The 14,432-nt window shown below is 38.4% G+C and overlaps 1 non-coding gene across 1 annotated transcript; it reads left to right on the top strand.

Moving 5' to 3' along the window:
• Positions 1-914: 914 nt before the first annotated feature.
• TRNAG-CCC (transfer RNA glycine (anticodon CCC)) lies at positions 915-987 on the top strand. Its single transcript has one exon. It is a non-coding gene; the product is annotated as a tRNA-Gly (tRNA).
• Positions 988-14,432: the final 13,445 nt, after the last annotated feature.

Raw genomic sequence — 14,432 nt, 5'->3', positions numbered from 1 at the left:
GTATAAGGAAAAGGGAGCCGTCATAAAATACATAAAACGTTATCGAGGACAGCTTCCTACCCACTCATTGCAGCAGCCCCTAATGGGTGCTCATCAACTCTCTCCATGAACAACTTTGAAAGAGGTCATATACTGCTACAGAATGTGTTCATTTGTGCATGTGTGCGTGGTGGGGGAGGGGTGTGTGTGTGTGTGTGTGTGTGTGTGTGTGTGCGCAGTTTTAATCAATCATCTGTGGTTTCTGCTTATTTTTTCTGCCTTGGTACTATAGTCTATATCTTATCTTTCACACAAAAGAGACCTGCAAATTTTTGAAGAAAAGTGATCGATTTTATCCTCTCATCAAAGTGTTCCTTATTCCTGGTTAAAGTCTATTTAAAATTTTTCTTTTCTTATTTATTCTATGTTCTTACTATATACATATAGGAATAAATTATAAACATGCATATATAAGTTTTTACTTTTTATCATTTTGATATGGTTAGAATTTTTTTAACAGTTAATAAACCTTTTATTTTTGAATAGCGTTAGATTGATAGGAAAGTTGCAATCTTGTTTACTCCATCACCTAGTTTCTCCTATTGTTAATATTATTATGGTACATTTCTGATAGCTAATGAACCAATATTATTAACTAAAGTCCACACTTTACCCATATTTCCTTAGTTTCTACCTAATGTCAAAAGTCCATTTTTCACATGCCAGCTTTCTGGCCTTTATAATCTTGGTCAAAGTCCTTTTTAAATGCCCAGAAATAAGCATGATTCTCCACATATGATCTAGTCAGGGCAGATCTCTGGTGAGAAACTAGATAGTGAAGAAAAATAAGAAAAGGAGGGTGGGCAACCCAAATGACAGATATGGGGTCAACAGCCAGAAGATTGTCCTTTAAAAGCTCTACACTTCTCAGGACTTCCCTGGTGGTCCAGTGGTTAAGACTCTGCACTCCCAGTGCAGGGGGCCCAGGTTCAATCCCTGGTCAGGGAACTAGATCCTGCATGCTGCAACTAAAACATCCCACACACTGCAGTGAAGATCCTGCTTACTGCTACTAAGACCTGGCTTAGCCAAATAAATAAATAAATAAATGTTTAAAAAAAAAAAGGTCTATACTTCTCATTGATTAACTCATTTAATCCTCCCAACAGCCAAGCAGGTACAGAGGTTCAGAGAGATTAATTGACCTTCCCAGGGTTACACAGAGTAAAACCTGAAACCCAGATGTGTCAGACTCAGCTCAAAGCACTGCATCCCACTGGTATGTTTTAAAGAAAGTCTGCCATGTCTGCTCTTCAGGAATCACTCATTGTTTGGACAAGATGGCAGCATCAGGGGCATTTAGCTATCCTCTGCCTGTGGATTCAGTTATTTAACAAATATTTTAGTTCCTACTATGAAGCAGAAATGGCTTTATTTTGCAGGAGGGACTTTGGATAGAAACGAAGGGCAGCCTGGAGCATGGGGCTCCAGCTTTTATATGCGAGTGTGAAATGTAAATGTATTAATAGTTATTCAAATTCTTTACCCTTAACTGACAGGCTTCCAAGAACAATAAATGCAGGGAAACTCTGCTTAATCATGTGATTGGAGCTGGCAATAAAAATGGACCATTGTTAGGAAACCAATAGCACCCAGGTCCATAAATGTGCCATGTGGACTTTTATCTAAGATGAGTAGGACATTTATCAGGGTCCACAGGTAAACAGGTGACTCTTACGAATCACAAGGTTGAGAACCATTGGTTTACAGACTAGGTTCTATGTGGGTGAAAGACAATGTGAAAAAAAGTTCTTTTTGATCTTTTGATATAAGTTGTCCACGTAATTGTTCATGTAAGGTAACTGTGATGTTATAAACATGTAGTGATGCTGTCAGCCACCATTTATTGTGCCTGTGATAGTGCCAGCCAGCCCCTACCTTAAGTGCCTGGCATTCATTTTCTTATTCAAACTTCAAAGACTGTTAGGGAGATATCCTAATTACTCTTCCACAGAGAGTGAACTGAAGCTTGGAAAGATTAAGCACTTGCTGTTAATGATTTAGCACTGAGGCAAGGTTTGAGCCTGGGTCTACCTGGATTGGGATGAGAAAGGTACCATTTTCTTGCTCAAACATGAGCCATGTGAGTTGGGAAAACTATGATGAGTGGCTGACCTTGATCAAGTCCACCACCTGGGTTTTGGAAATGAAGACGTCCTTCAGAGAAGAGATGGATGGCAATATTCAGCTAGTCCTGGAATGTAGTAATGTGTCGTGGTACGAAGGTCTCACGGTCTAGATGCCAAGCTAGAACTTTAAGAGGCCAAGCTTCACCTGTGAGTGGATTGATGAATTTGATATGGTTTGTTCAAATTAATAGAGCAACCTGTTAGATGCATTCAGGTATGAGGAAATAAACTTTACCTCTCTGTGAGGGATGTGAGAAAGAACGGGGAGCAGGAAATGTAAATATAGGAGAAGAAGGAAGACAATGACGGGTGGTTTTGAAACTGCCTAGCATTGTCTTCCTACACTGAATAATGGTAAAAATAGCAAACATTTTCTGAGTACTTACCATATGCAAACAGTTGTGTGAGCACTTCACAGTTTTACCAAATAAGTGCAATATGGATGAAAAAAGTAAGGCTCAGAGAGGTGAAGTAACTCATGAAGTCACTCAGGTCTATCTGACTCAAAAGCTAAGGAAGTGTACTATTTGTTAACCCATGTATGCATCACCTTTGGTTCAGCCAAGATGTCTTTCAAACCCTCCTCTAAGAAGCCATGGAGACAAAAAAAGGTCTGCAGGAAAGGTTTGTGTATGATCTGAAGTGAGTTTCTCTGGACAGGATTCTCAGAGAGCGGGGTGCACGCAACACTTAAGAGCTTGTCACTGTTCCGCTATCATGGGGTTGGAAATCTGACTACACTTACCGAATTCGTGTTCTCCTTGCTTATGTCTCTTTGTCTTCAGTCAGGTTCCTTTGGAAAATTCCAGCCTGCTTTGCTGCTCTAAGAGAAACAGTGTTCTTTTGTTCATGCTTGAGCCACAGAGCAGGGAACAACACTTCTCTGTCATGGGTGGAGGAAAGGATGGAATGTGACAGAGGATGGCATGGGGGTAACAGTGAGTATCAAAGTGAGAGAAGCCTGAAAGGGAGCCCCACGTGCACACACACTCCTGGGTCCTTTGCTCCACTGTGTGTTGTAGCAAGAGGGAGAGGAGGGAAAGGGGGCAATGCCTTTTTACTTACTTAGGCTGTTGTCCTCTCTTGACTGTAGCTGTTCTCTGTGAAACATATATAAGGGGTTCACTGGAACATATATAAGGGGTTCTTTGTGAGTCTCTGCTGTTGACCTCTTCACTGTTGCTCTGATTTGGGATAAACTAGCTTGATGTATGTCAAAGTCTGTTAACTCCTTCTTCTCTCCCATATGACCCTACTTGATTCCAGGGTCCTCTTGCCCCACAGGCTGCATTCTTGAGTGGGGTACCCACAAGATAGCTCAACTGTCACTTGGCCAGAGAAAAATCCCACATCCTTGCCGTGCCTGTTGGGAATCTGACTGATTAAAAAAACAACTGCAGTTTAATTGATGTTGTACCAGATAGGCCTAAAACAGTGCCATCTCTGAGTGCATCGACTGTGTTACTTTAGCAAAGGATCAGGCTGCTCCTCGACTGTCCCTTCTATCCTCTTTGTCTGCACTCCCTGACGACTCTTCCCTCTGCCCAAATATGTACAGAGGGCAGATCAGCAATTCCAGGGCATAATCATAACTACATCTGGAAAATGTCTCTCTTCTTCTTGCAGGCACTTCTCAAATGTATGAATGTACCTGTGGTTCTCTTAGTGTTCTCCTCACTTGGTTTGGGTAGGAGATGGGAAAGGAGGAAGCAGAAGGAAAACACGGGAGAGAGAAGGAACTCACAATCCTGATATTTCTTTTAGACTTTTTGTTTTTCATATACAAGCTGCTGGTGATGGGATGATAGCTGGAGAAGCAAATCTAACTTTGTTTTTGGCAAGTTCGCGGGCACACAACTGAAGACTTTTTTCAGAATTAAAGGTGGAAAGTAAAAGCACCTATTTGCCTTAGTTTTAGCACCTAATGTTGGCAGCTTTGGGGTTTTCCTAGCAATCAGAGGCAGCAGGAAAAATCTTATTAAATGTTCAGTTATGTGTTTTAATACAACAACAAGGGTGCAGAACTATGCTTATTGCAATCATAGGTCAATGTGGAACTAAAATGAAATAGTGAAAGGGCTGACAGCCCAGCCCAGAGTGGCTATTAAATCAGTGGCAGCCATTACAATTCAGCAACCCGAAGTTTGAAACTGTAGGGCCAATTATGCTCTAGAATTCATAAGATTTTGGGTTTTAAAATGGTAACTCTCTGTATTATATAGTACCCCCATGGGGTCTGGAGCAAAACCTTCTAATCGAGTACATTAATATTTCTTCAGTAAAACATATAAATAGTCACAGTAACTGGTTTATATAAAGACTTTAACTAACTTAATGTCAGTGCAGGTGATGATTTGCCACTAAATGAGTTCAGATCAGTATAAGGTTTTGGCAACGAATGAGCTGTGAACAAATTGTTGGCTTTCAGAGTTCCTTAGATTTCTGTTTCTGATAAAAAGATTGTCGACTTGAATCCATAATACAAGGTCTTTGTCCTGGGAACTGAAAACTAACAAACCAAGTCAATACACTCTAGCTATCCTCACTGCCGACTCCCAATAATGCATCATTGATCTGACCCTTTACAAAATAAACTGTGCTTCATTTGACCCATTCATGTTTTACTGAGCTAGCTGAGAACAATGCCCTTTCTAAGGGCATCAATTGTTCTACCACTCTGGCAAAAGTACTTGGTGTCTAGCAGACAGGCCTCTTGGATGACTATAACAGTACAGAGATTTATTAAATGGTGCCCTGCTGGTTAACAAGCATTCATACAGCTCTGAAACATGCCTAATTATAACCAGGGAGTGTCAGGCACAAGGCTGAGTTCATTGGAAATTTTATCCACCTTAAAGAGTTTAGAGTACACCCCTAAGTTATTAGTTCCTTTAAAGCACTACATTCTGGCTACTGTCAGTTGATTATACATGCCATGGACTTTGGCCAAGCTCCTTCTACTATTGAATGGCTGATTTTTTTTTAAAGTTTAAATAAAGGTAGAATAAAAACTATAAATTTAATCCAGAGTCCTCAGATTGCTTACATTTATTGTTGAACTTGAGATATTTACTATCAATTAATTGACATTTAAAATAATACGAGGTAGAAAGCTTCAGGTTATGCTAAAAATATTTTTAGCATTAACTTATTAGAACAATAAGAGATATTTTTAGCACAATGTCAAAAGTGCCCTAGAGCTTTAGAATCGAAAGAGTATGTTCGTAGCTTCCACAGGTTTGGCATGAAATGTAATTTTCAAGAAATACATGGGATGTTAAGCACTCAGTTCAGAATAGTAGTTATCCTTGCAGGAAAGGGAATGCAATCTTTGAAGGGATACATAGGAGCCTACACCTATACTGATAAAATTTTATTCTTTGAACTGGATTAAGGGTAAATTGGTATTTATTGTTCTTTATACTTTTTAAATGCCTGAAATATTTCATGATGAATTAAATATACATGTACAGTTTGCATTAATTCATCTAAGCTAGGGCAAAAGAAGCACAAAATATTCTTCCATGTCAAATATCTTGGGAATGATGAACTGTTTTCTATTCAGACATCCTTCCACGGATTTGCTTCTTGTGTCCTTTGATGTTTCTTGATCATTGAATGCCCTTCATGTTCAGAATTCTTTGTAGGAATTAGTTGGCAGATAAAGGGGAAGGCTTGCAGACAAAGTGTCTGTGGAAAATTCTTTCTTGTTTTTTATTTTGGCCATGTGGCATGTGGGATCCCAGTTCCCCTACCAGGGATCACACCCGAGCCCCCTGCATTGGAAGCAGGGTCTTAACCACTGGACTGCCAGGGAAGTCCCCCATGATTCCATTTTGAATGTGAAGTGTGACATTTTATACTTAGAGGGAGATTGAAAGCACTGGAGGAACTCCTGGCCCCCTCCAAGGCCACTGCAGTCACATTCCTGCCCCCTCATTCGTCTATTGCATGTCTCTTCTTAGCCTTACCTTTGCATGACGCAGAAGCTGGTCGTTTTTCATGCTACCTGCACTTTTGTTTCTGTGCTTCCTTTCTCATGGAAACTATTGAAAATAAGGCATCATTATTACATGGGAGAGGCCTTTCCCAGAATCCCAGTCTTTTCCCCATAAAAGTGTATATGTAAAAGAAGCCAGAGTCCACATTAGTTAGCCTTAACAAGATGTGGGAACATAATCATGGGTCTGTTTGGTAGGCAAAAATATCTTCTTGAAAGCAAATGCTAAACAAACATTATGAAAGTGCTTATCTAGCACTATTTACACAAACTTTAGTATATTTAAAAGTTTCTCCTGTTAAAATTTTGTTCTCCTTTTAGATATTATCCCAATAGTTACATAACTTTCCATTATGAATGTAGTTCATGTAAGAAAGGTCTTTGATATCATGTAAATATCTGTTATGTATAATGCTTGCAATACAATTGTTCTTAGCAACACTAGAGGTTAATCTTTGCTAACAAAATAGCTTGTCATTTATTCGGGGTTTATTTGAATTGACAAAGCACAAAACATTTTTGGCCATCACTGTCACTATCGTGCTTCACTTGAATCTTGAAGAGCTTAATGCAAGAAAAATAAAAACGATGATAGGTAAAATAATTACAAATATAATGATCTATAAACTCTATTTGCAGTTTTTCAACAGTAATGATATTATGATCTGAGTGACTTCAAAAGAAAAAAATGTTTTTTTAATCAATTGGCAAATAATATGGCAAATATATTCATAAGAAGACATCACAAATTAAAGAAAATATTTTAAAGTTTTGTTTTGAAAACTATAAAGAGCAACCAGAAATGATGAAAACTTCAATTTGGTTTAGTAGGGGTCATTTGATTAGAGAAACATAACTGTGTCAGCTTTGAGAAGTAAGTCAAAATCATGACTGAGCAAGCCTTATGTAAAATGTGGGCGATATGTTTCCTGTCCCAGTCATCTCCATGCCAAGTGCTAGATTGACAGTTTGAATCTTCCATTTTTTTTATGCTGTTAGAATAGTAATTCCATTTTATTTTTTTAAATTAATTAATTAGTTTATTTATTGGCTGCATTGGGTCTTCGTTGCTGCACGCGAGCTTTCTCTAGTAGCAGTGAGCAGGGGCTACTCTTCCTTGCGGTGCATGGGCTTCTCATTGCGGTGGCTTCTCTTGTCGCGGAGCATGGGCTCTAGGCACACAGGTTTCAGTAGCTGTGGCTCACGGGCTCAGTAATTCTACCTCGCAGGCTCTAGAGTGCAAGCTCAGTAGTTGTGGCATGCGGGCTTAGTAGCTCCGTAGCATGCGAGATCTTCCTGGGCCAGGGACTGAACCCATATCCCCTGCACTGGCAGGTGGATTCTTAACCCCTGCGCAACCAGGGAAGTCCCTCCATTTTTGTTTTAGGTTATATATGTATTGAAATCATTAAATGAAATTATTAAACAAAGGTTTAAAAGAAAGATTGTTTTTAGAATCTTGGAGTAATATGTTTACTTTCTTGGAGTAAAATATGCTAAATTCGAAATCTTCAAATAAAATGCTTTTCAAAATTTGTTGCTTCATAAAGAAAACATCTAGGTCTGCTGGTAGCGCTTGCCCTCTGGCTGTGGGCTGGTCTTTGTAGAGTGAGCAGCTTTAAGGCTTGCTGGCTCAGTAGCTCTCTGCTATCAACCTCCTAAAAGAGGTGTGGGGAACACCAGGAGGGGAACCAAGGACGAACAAGAAGCCAAAAGCTGTCAGGAGTGTCCAGAAGTCACTGCTGTCACATTAAATAGGGTAAAGGAAAGAGAACTTGGGGCATGGATCCTGCCAGTCTCTGTGGTTTGGGGAATGAAGCCAGGACTCTGGTTTTCTCAGTTCCATGAACAGTGGCCCAGGTCAGTTTCATGTGAATGTTCATGCCTGGTCCTGAGAAGGATGGGTCTACAGCTCTAAGGAGCCCAGAGTAAATTCACTGCTATTAGAAAAGCAATCCAAAATTATGCTCTTCAAAGCATGGGGTGGTTACATTGTCTCCAGGAAAAGTAGACTCCAGTATTCAATTGTGGAATATTCTAATGGTCTGTTTCTAAGGGTTAAATTAGTCAGAGTACTTTTGGCTCTAGGCAGTTACCTTGATAAGAGCTGATTTCTCTAGTGGAAGATTTTCTAAGACTTTGCAGACCTGGTGACTTCAGCATAGTGAGCTAATAATTCCTTTTCAGTGCCTCCAAACTGGATTGGGAATGATGATAACAAACCTATATAGCACCTTAGCATTTACCAAGTGCTTTCTCCCATCCTTAAATGCGTGAATAGAACTCTGGACAGCAAATCAATTGGTAGTAGATAAAGGAACTCTGCATAGCAAGAATTCTGATCTGGCTTTGATGGGGACTGTAAGCTGTGTAACATGTACATTCATACATTGAATTGTTATCTTTGTTGTTTCTGTTATGTGTCAGATGCTCTTCAAGGCATGAAGACATTGCAATAAATGAAAGAGTCCTTGTCCTAAAGGAGCCTACATTTTTACAAAAAAAAAATATGGCAAATATCAGCTAGTGAGAAGTGCTCTGAATAAAAACAAAGGAGGATAAATGGTTAGAAAAGTAAAGCAGGAGAAGAGGGATGCTGTCTTGCATAAGGCAGTCAGAGAAAGCCCTTCTGAGGAGACGACATTTGAGCAGAGACTGGCATAAATCAAGGAAGTATGCTATGTGGCTATCTGGAAGAACAGCATTCCTGGCAGAGGTAACAGCACATGCAAAGCACATTCTGAGGCAGAAGTACACTTACCTCATTTTATAATTTTTTATTATGAAAATTTTAAACATATACAAAACTAGATAGAATTGTATAATGAACCCCATGTATCCATCACTCTACCTCTATACTTCCAACCAATTCACCAGCCTCCCCCCGCATATTGGATTATTTGAAAGCAAATCCAAGACATCAGATAAATACTCAGTATGTATTTATAAAGGTACAAATACTTTTCTTTGATTTGACACTATATCATTATCACACAAAAATTTCAACAATTCCTTAATATCATCCAATGTTCACTAGAGTTCACCTTCCCTATGTTGTCTCATATATATGTTTACTAATTGGTTTGTTAAAATCAATTTTTAAATGAAGTTATTTGGAATGTCTGAAAAATAGCAAGGAAAATAGTGTGGCTGGAAAGAATAGAACTCAATACCAAGCCTCATAGCCAGTTAAGGTAAATAAAAGAAGGTCAGTAGAGGTTATCAGGAGAAAATGAACAGGCTGATGCTGGCTGGCAGAGATGCACAGGCTTCTGTTTGCATTTACGGGGAGAGTTACCCTGTTTGCCCAGCCTCCAGAAGGAGCCATCTAGGAGATGAGATTGCCCCACCCTGGAGGTCCTTGAATTCTTTGCTCTCAGACACTCCTCAAAGTGGCCAGACAGGAGAGAATACCAGTATTTCTGCTCAGCACTAAACTGGGAACCTTTCTATACCAGCTCTCCATTCTCACAATAACCCTGCAAGATACTAATTCTTATTTATAAAACATGAAACTGAGGCTCAGAGAGGTCAAGTATTTGGTACAGTGCAGAGAATAGAATTGAGCACTGGCCTATGTGGCCCCAAAGCTGGTCTTCACTTTCTGATATGATGAATTTTATATGCATTTATTCATTGTCTGTTTCCTCCCTGACCAGCATAGAAGCTCTATGGGGACAAGGAACTCATCTGTTTCATTCACTGTGATCTTCCTGGGCCTAGAAAAAGTACCTGGAGAAATAACAAATACTAATTCAATGAGTAAATGTACATGTTATATACTTTGAATCTCACAAGAAATGCTTTTGCAGGGATCAGCTCTACAAATTTCAGGGTCTTCGTGGCTCAGTATAAGACTTTCCACCTTCTCTCTACCGTCTTCAATTCCTTCTAGGTCCTCAGCTCTGGGATGGCACTATGTCTGTTATCTGCATAGCCATCTGCTGGCTGCTGTCAGGAGTTACTTTGGTATCTAGACGCTGTTGTTCACTGCATCATGGGTGCTGAGAGGTGAGCTGAATCCCATAAGTGAGAAAGGAAACACTCAAACTTGGAACTCCCAGGTACACATCCAGTAATTACGCACAGAGAGGCTTCATTCAGGGAAAGAATAATTTATTTGTATTTAAACTTTCTTTAGTGTTTGACAATGTGGTGATCCCATTAAGAGGTACCAGGGATTCAAATGTGTTCTTTTATAAACATTTTTATTCATGCCCAACATGTTGTATAAAGCTGCCAAAGATCACGCCTTAGATTTGCTTAGGCTCTTCTCCACATACAGGGAGGCACGTAAACTCTCAACTATACATGTGGAATTAATGTGTCTGATAACACTTGGCCTCATGTGAGAAAGGTCACCGATTTCGTCATTCTTTCTAGCAGTTTCAGGAGTCCTGGCAGCTCTTGCAATCTATAAAAGGGGTAACTTCATTAATTCTAATTAAGTGTCACAAACGAAAATCAAAAACACACATTAAGACTTTTCCCTTAATAAGCAATGTTAACAACATGTGACCTTAGCTGTGTGACAAAGACAGTACTTGTACTGCAGTCTATGGTGTCAGACTCTTGTGAAGAATATTAAAAGTGTTCTGAAAAGGAAATTTCCTCATTATTTTTAATGATAAGTTTCAGACAAGAAAAATCTATAACTAGGCTTACTTTCTTCATAATGAAGATGAAGATTTATAAATTCCTAGAAGGTACGATCAGTGTAAATAAGCTGGTCATTTAGACACTTTTATTTTTTGGTGTATATTGTCAATGAAAGTCTCTTTATCACATGAACCAGATAATTATTAAATCTCTACCTTACTTTCTTCAGATAAGACACAGTGTCAATCATTGATCTAGGCTACAAGGCAATTTTCTTACAAAGTTAAAAATAGCTTTTAATAAACCAATTAAAGAAAGCTGTGTATGTATAATATATATGTGTATATATACATATATATGGAAAATGTATTTTTAAACTGCCCACTTCGTAGCAGCAGGTTTATAAAAATAGCAAACTGATTTGCTAGTAAATTAATTCATGTGATTTTAAAAAATTATGATCATCCAAGAATGGCAGATTGCATAGAACATGCTTTAAAGCTGTTATTTTGTAGCTTAAGGATTTGGTCATTTTCTTGGAACTATTTCTTACGTTGTTATTAGTATTGCCCTTTATAAACTGTTGATTTTTAGGCATCTTGATATTACAATATCTGTTCATTTGATAATACAACATCTGTTCATTTGTTCATTCAACAAATATTTATAAGATGCCAGGCACTCTGCTAGGTGCTGGGGGCATGATGGTGATTAAATAGGACCTTTTATCTCACAGAACTTTCTACTTAGTGTTGAAGAAATATGTTAATGAAATTTCACAGAAAGAAACTTACAAAATGTGGATTAAAAAAAGGTATATGGTACTTAAAGATTAGAATAGGGTAAATACACCTTAATTAGAAAGGATCTCAGAAGTTTTCCCCCAGGACATGATGTTTGATGTGAGGAAGTCCAGGTATAGAAAATGAACCATTTGCATCTTATTTTCACTGGAATTCCTTTTAAAGCCTGGTGTTTTGCTTAGAATTACTCTCAAAGATATATGATTAATTTTAATCAAATCCACAAAAATTGATTACTATGTGACAGGTAGTATGGAAAATAACAAAAATAATGAAAGTTTTTGCCTTCAGTGAGTTTACTGAGTAGGGAGAAAAGCACAATACAATATAAAACAAAATTTGATAAGCAAAATAAGTTATATACAAGCAAAAGCACAGAAGGAGAAAAACTTTCTTCTAGTTAGTAGACTAGAATATTTTCACTGACTGTGTGGCATATACTTTGGGCCTTGCAATATAGGTAGGAATTTGAAAATTGATACAGTGGGGAAAGCATTTCAGTTAAATGTACAAGTGGGAAAACATGAAACATATTCTAGAAACTGTGGGTCCAGTTTGAGATCTGTAAGAGGAAGTGGTGAGAGTTGAGGCCAGAAAGTTAGATTGGAATCAGGCTGTGACAGCTCTTGATTGCTATGCTGAGAAGTTTGTACAAGACTCAGAAAGTAGCAGAAGATAAGTTATTGGACATGTGCAACCAGTCCCGCTCAGCTCTCCCAATTCATAATGTAGCTCTGAGCCTAGGAAATGATAAACTCTGACATCCCCTGTCTCTATCTGTTCCTTAAGCAGATTAAAACTGAGACCAACTACTTGTGTGCATTCGGAGAAACCCAAAGGGCCTGCATCTTTGAGGTCAGGGACCTAGTCCTATTCATACTGTTATGCCTAGCACCTCACATAAGCTTCACCTGAGATTCGTGCTTAATCACTGTTGGTTCCTGTATTTATCTTCTGAATCATTAGGTAGAAACCAATAAAAGAAGGAACAAAGCCCATGTATTCCCTTATATTTTTCAAATTACATTTAAAAATTCTGAACAGGCATAATCAAATACAATGTATTGCATTGGGCCTTAGCTTAAAAAAAAAACACAAAAACAAGTGGAAAAGGCATTCTTGGGACATTTGGGGAAATTTGAATGTGGCCAGATATATGAGGATACCGTGGAATTATTATTCATTTTCCTAGGTGCTTGCAACTAGCTTTCAAATATTCAGCAAAAAATACACACACAGAGACACACACACACACAGATAAAGCAAATATACCAAAGCATTACTAATTGTTGAATCTGCGTGAATGATATTCAAGTATTCATTTTAGTATTCTTTTAACTTTTCTATATGTTTGAAATTGTTCATAATAAAAAGTTAGGAAGGTTTTTAAATTTCAAAGTTATATTTCACCATCATTAATATAATGTTATGTCAACTGTATCTCAATTTAAAAAATCACACACACAAACAAATATACTTCATCAGTCAGCGTTCTTAGTTTCTAGTAAAGAAACCAGCTCTGGCTAATTTAGGGGAAAGGTCTTTATTTAAAAATAGTGGGTAGCTCACAGATTTGGGGACAGCTTGAAAATCATACTGCCCCACACGTTGCCTGAACTCCTCACTCTGCCCCTACCGACCTCACAGCTGATTCTGCCACTGATGCTGCAATGGCTGCCTTGTCTTCTTCTGGAGACAGAATGTAGCTGCCATCAAGCTGCTGCCTCTGCTGGGTCAGAATGGATTCTGTAAGTATGTGACTGGGGTAGCCCAGGCCATGACCACAGGGGAGTCTGAGAAAGCACAAATCTTGCATTTCAGTTTCTATAGTGGAATGCTTGGCTTGTTTCATTAGGTGGGGATTCTCCAGAAATAGCAAGGTGGTTCAGATATTGATTAGTGAAGAACAATAACAAAAGTCAACTGCTTCTGCAACTGATACAGAATTCTATATTATTAAAGGTGAAAGTTACATTCCTTCCCAGAGGAAGTCACAATTTAATATATATGTATGTATGTATGTATCTCTCTACCTAAAGTATTCATAACATACATAGATTTTTTTATATAAACAATGATAACATTTGCTGACAATTGCTGTGTACCAAATACCATTTTAATATATGTTTATATGAATTAACTAATTTAATGCCCACAACAACCCTATGAGATAGGGACTAACATTATTATTTTTATTTCCCTATGAGGAAACTAAAGTTCCAAGGTTAAGTATATTTAAACAATCCAAGTTCCCAGACCCAGTAAGTGGTGGAGCCAGGATTATGAATCCAGATAGTGCCTATGCTCATTAAACACAGCCTCTCTGATATCATTTTTCTATTATTTTCTTCATTCACTTGTCAGTATATGATTGTCCACTTCATTCTCTTAATGGCTACATAGTAAGGGCAGTCACAATTAATCTAATCATTCTCCTATTGATAAACATTCAGATTGTCTGATTTTTCCCTACTTAAAACAGTATTTCAAAAAAAAAAGAAAAAGAAAAAGAAAAAAAACAGTATTTCAAAGTCTTCTGGCCTCCCTGCTGGCGCAGTGGTTAAGAATCTGCCTGCCAAATTAAAAAAAAAAAAAGAATCTGCCTGCCAAGGCAGGGGACACGGGTTCAAACCCTGGTCCAGGAAGATCTCACACACCGTTGGAGCAACTAAGCCAGTGCACCACAACTACTGAGCCTGCATTCTAGAACCCTCAAGTCACAACTACTGAGCCCATGTGCCAAAACTACTGAAGCCTGTGCACCTAGAGCCCATGCTCTGCAACAAGAGAAGCCATCACAATGAGAAGCCCATGCACCACAAGGAAGAGTAGCCTCTGCTTTTGGCAACTAGAGAGAAAGCT

The sequence above is a fragment of the Hippopotamus amphibius genome, chromosome 4 (assembly GCF_030028045.1).
Source record: "Hippopotamus amphibius kiboko isolate mHipAmp2 chromosome 4, mHipAmp2.hap2, whole genome shotgun sequence".
Taxonomy (NCBI): domain Eukaryota; kingdom Metazoa; phylum Chordata; class Mammalia; order Artiodactyla; family Hippopotamidae; genus Hippopotamus; species Hippopotamus amphibius.
The sequence above is the reverse complement of the archived record's forward strand: the minus strand, read 5'-3'. Positions and strand labels throughout refer to the sequence as shown.